Source organism: Rhagoletis pomonella, unplaced genomic scaffold, assembly GCF_013731165.1.
Source record: "Rhagoletis pomonella isolate Grant_MI unplaced genomic scaffold, Rhpom_1.0 Rhpom_scaffold_00032, whole genome shotgun sequence".
In the NCBI taxonomy this organism is placed as follows: Eukaryota; Metazoa; Arthropoda; class Insecta; order Diptera; family Tephritidae; genus Rhagoletis; species Rhagoletis pomonella.
The window spans coordinates 33210-38182 of NW_023458586.1; the positions used below are offsets into that span (position 1 = coordinate 33210).

The 4973-nt window shown below is 33.6% G+C and overlaps 1 protein-coding gene across 1 annotated transcript in view; it reads left to right on the forward strand.

The window, feature by feature from the left end:
* Nucleotides 1-4366: 4366 nt before the first annotated feature.
* LOC118749688 overlaps nucleotides 4367-4973 on the forward strand; it is a 14095-nt gene continuing 13488 nt past the window's right edge. Inside the window, exon 1 of the mRNA XM_036484485.1 lies at nucleotides 4367-4722. The gene's annotated coding sequence lies outside the window, so the exon portion shown is untranslated. The remainder of the gene's footprint in view (nucleotides 4723-4973) is intronic.

Below are 4973 nucleotides of genomic sequence, written 5' to 3' on the forward strand. Positions count from 1 at the left end.
TATAAACCACTTATGAGATTGAAAACGAAAAACATGAAGCACATGCAACACAAAGCATTCGATTTAATTGACAATAGTCAAACTACATAACATAAACCTAAAATTTCTACAGAGAAAGTACAAATTTGAGATCGATTTTAAGCGGTCGTTATTCATATCCACATTCATACATATGTATATTACCCTTCATATCAATTCAGGTCTATTACATGCGCCCCACGCTTTTCATTTTCAATCTTATAAATGGTTTATAATGACTTTTGCTGAATTTTCAAAATCAAAAGTTATCAAAGCAAATTCTATGGGACTGAGATATATTATTTTCTAATTTTTAGTCCATTTATAAGAGCGTTGTACATTAAAAAGATTTTTATTTTATTTTATTTATTTTCTACTTTTTAGTCTTGTTTGTATAAAATTTTGCAATAGATATTAAAATAATTCAACTTGCAGTGAAAAGAGAACAGAAGACTATGCCAGAGAACTTAGATAGATAGAGAACAGTGTTGCCATTTGAGCCGTTTTCCGGCTAGATTTAGCCGGTTGCGATAGCAAACAGCCGGAGAAATTTCGATTTAGCCGGCAGCCGATTTGTTAGCCGTTTTACAGAAAAAAATTAGCCGTTTTTAGCCGATTTTGCTATTTGCCTTGTTTTCGTAAATTTCAAATAGGTATATATGTTTCCATTTTTGACTAAGCGACCCAAAATCTGTTAGAAATGACTACTAGGCTTATCGTGGAGAAAATTTGCATGTCAGGCAGGGTTGTATGAAATGGGGCCGATTTCGCTTATTTTTGTTTGAAACGAAGAAGGGATTTTCTTCATAAAATGTTTGTTATAAATGTCTTAATTTTAAGTGTGAAGTTTTATTCGCAAACTTAGAAAATAAGAAATTGTTTCACTGTTAAGACACTTAAGATGCGTTTGTGTTTGGATTTAGTGCCAACAAAAGAATAAATATTACATGTAGATATTGTCTTCCCAGATAGCGCATATTCAATTCTGCCTAAATTACAAAACATCATTTTTGCACACTCCCAAAGGTTTAAGGTAAGGGGAAAATTGATATTTTCAAGCACTATCTACACATATGTATTTTTTTAAACAAACTTTTTTGCTGAGAACCTATTTAAATTCCAAAAACCGAATGCCAACTTGAATTAAAGGAGCCAACACTGAAGTGAGTCAAAATGAAAATAAAAGAGCACAAATTTCTATGTAAAGCAAGACTCTCTGGGAATCCTACGAGACATCTGCCGGTCATATGCAGTGTTGCCATTTTAGTCGTTTTCCGGCTAGATTTAGCCGGTTGCGATAGCAAACAGCCGGAGAAATTTCGGTTTAGCCGGAAGCCGATTTGTTAGCCGTAAAAGAGCACAAATTTCTATCTAAAGCAAAACTCTCAGGGAAGACTATAGGTTTGTTCGTCGAAAATGCAACGAAAATTATCACTCAAAATATCAGATAGTAAGAAAAAATGCTCCCTGATTCTCTCTCAGGTAAAGAAACTTGCAAATTTCTGCACGAACGCAAATTTTCAGGAACTTGCAAGTTTTCCTGCCAGCTAGTGTCCACGGTTGCATTTTAAACATAAGGAATTTGTATAGAATTTTTAAAATTCTATCAGTGGAGCAAAAAACAGGGTCTACATTTCTTGTTAGCCCGACTTTCTTCAACATACGTTTCAATTGCTTTGTCGTAGTAACTATCGGGTTTCCTATATCGACTCTGGTTGAGATGGCATTCCGAGTACGTTTCAAATCACTGGAATTAACAAAATTAATTAAGTAAACAAGTGTTTACTTAAATTTTTGTTAAGTTTGTAATTTTTTAAATTTGACGAATTCGAAAAAAATGCAACCATGTGCCACAATCATATGTTTTTCATAATTGCAAATTCTTGCTGGCAAAACTTTTTCCAGCTTGAATTTGCAACTAGTCTTTCTACTTATGATTTATTTAAATAAGACATGTGAAATTTAGTTGAAACACTTTAGCCCTTTTTAGCCGTTTTTTTTGCCAATTTAGCCGGTTGGTCCAAAAAGTTCTGGCAACACTGATAGAGAAGGTGCAAACTGAAAGTGGAAACTATTCGCGGACGAAAAATTAACAGCTTTGGAAAAGTTAACCACGGAATGTAGAAACGCTTGTTAACAGACACAAATTCTGTTGAATTTAATGTTGATAACATAATAAAGTGTTGAGCAACATAAAATCTGCTCTTCTTCGTGTTGCTAGCAAATAAACGAAAATATGGCAAATCTAATTTTCATTAATTTGTAATTTTTGTTAAATTTTTTAACTTGTTCTCTTTTTGTATAATACAATTTAATAAAATTATAGTTTTGCATAAAATTTACACACATACATATGTACATGTATGTACACTGGCAATGAAATGTGAGTGCATGGTGTTTTTTGTTTAATATTTGCAATGTTTTTCAAGTTAAAATATTTTTGTTATTTTTTTATAAAAATGTGGTTCATGCTTTAATTAAAACCCCATAAGTCAAACTTTCAATTTTGACCTGGTTTAATCTGAGTTTTTAGAAAATTTTGAGTACGCAGATAGATCGGTTTTTTAATTCTAGTGGAGCAAGATCAAGTTTTAAGCGGCTAAAAAATCGGTGTCGAGGACATGAGCGCCAATTTGATCGAGTTTGATTAGTCTTCATATTTTTGTTCTCATTTTTCATACTATGCGTGCGGCCGGCAACCTTATCATTTATACTATTGTGAATTAATTTTGGAAATGTAAAATTGGATTGTTGTTGTTGTAAGCGGTGTCATGGGGTGACCTGTGCCCGCAATTAAGAAAGTTTTAGGCTACGTTTTTTCAACTACCGCCGCGGCCGCATCGCACTCGTTGTAATTATCAAGCCACTCGGGCTATAAACTTGAAGTCACTCTACCAATCACACTGTGAGACAAATGGTAGGGGTCAGTGATCGGGAAGGGTTCAAACTACCGGGAAAAGTTATATCGGTAAAAAAGAAGTTATACGTGTCCCGGCGTTTCGCTGGGTCACGTCTAGGAATCGAGATATATCGATTTGAAGTTAGTAACTATCATATAGGGGAAATTGTCACCTTTGGTGGTCTTTTTTTTGACATAACTCGAGAACCACTAGTCCGATTTTGCTCAAACTAATTTAAAAAAATTAAAAATTACAATTCCTTTAATCTGCTCATATAACGTTTTTCTATATAATCAACAGTTTTGCCGGCAAAAATAAATGTATGAAGAAAAAAAATATTTTTTGCCTAAAATATAAAATTTTTTTATTTTTTAAATTCATAAAAAATCCAAAACGGAAAAAAGGCAAGTCGTATTACTTTCACGCAAAGTCACATAACCTTTAAGCAAAATGAGACATAGATCATGAAAATCGATGGACGCGTTTCGCTTTTATTCACAATTAAGTGAAGGTATCTCATTCAAAGGTGACAATTTCCCCTATATGATAGTTACTAACTTCAAATCGATATATCTCGATTCCTAGACGTGACCCAGCGAAACGCCGGGCCACGTATAACTTGTTTTTGACCGATATAACATTTCCCGGATGGTGTTATCGTTGTTTAACTTTTCTTGAATAAAGTCTGTTAATTATTTGAATTATATATATTAAAATCCAATCGGTTTTAATTATTGTGGACTCTGTAACTCGGCGCACCCTGCGCTAGTATTTCTTACTCCCTTAATTAGCAACATGGTCCTTCGAGTCGGATGGGCAACCCGCGACCGAACAAAAGTACATGAGTACGTACAAAGCGAATTCTGTCGAAGTCAGTCGAAAGAGAACTTAAAAGCGGCCGGTAGTTACGCGCAAAATAGCAAGCGGTAGTGGAAAAAAAATAACAAATAGAAATAAATAGCGGAAAAACTAATGAAATTGCAAAAAATATACAAAAAAGAAATAAACAAAAAGTTAAGAAAATTAACAAATTAGAGTGGAAATTAAAATATACTGTGAAACAAAAACAAAAATAAAAGCCAACTCTGGTATAGCGGCACCTCAACACGAGCATTAGGGTGGTTCGTCATACAAAAATTAAAATTAAAAGCACTGTGGAAAAGGAAAAGTTGGTGATTTGACAAAAAAAAACGTGGAAATAACTGAAAATAAAAAGGGTAAAAAGCGAAATATTACCGGAAAAGAAAAGAAAACTCAGTAGAATTACCTGAAAAGAAAATTCACTAAAAAGCAAATAAATACCTGAAAAGAAAAGAAAATTCAGTAAAAAGCAAATAAATACCTGAAAAGAAAAGAAAGTTCAATAAAAAGCAAATAATTACCTGAAAAAAACAAGAAAATTCTACAAAAAACTGAAAAAGGGCGTATAAGTGTGGAAAAAAGTTTATATATACTTAAAAAACAAAGTCAAACTAAAGGCTGAATAGTGTGCTGGAAAAAAAAGTGTGCGAAAAAAGTGCATATCTACCAACTTACCAGTAAAAAATTGCTGAAAAAGAAAAAAGCCCAAGATATAAAAAAAGAGCTACATACTTACCTAGTTAAAAAAAAACGGTACGTGCTGAAATAAAAAATAAAGGTCCACAATAAAAAAAAGGGAAAAGGCGAACTAAAACGGTCTTAGCGGCAGTGAAGACCCCAGCACCAACAACGAAAGCAGATAGCAACAACGGCAGCGACAGGATACTGGCCATTTCAGGCGGTACAGTCCCGACAAAAAAAACAGGTGGTACCCAGGAAGCAAGTAAGTGCACCATTTCACTACTCTAAACTTGCACATAAAAATATACATATATTACGTATGTAAATTTGTTAGCGGTTCCCCGGTACGGCAAATTGAAGTCGCTGAACTTCTAATTTACCGTAACTAAAGGGCACCCTGAAATTGTGCATATGGAAACTGTGCATACGAAATAATGCATATGAAAAAAACCGAAATAATGCATACGAAAAAAACCGAAATAATGCATATATGCACAGTTTCGGTTGAAAACC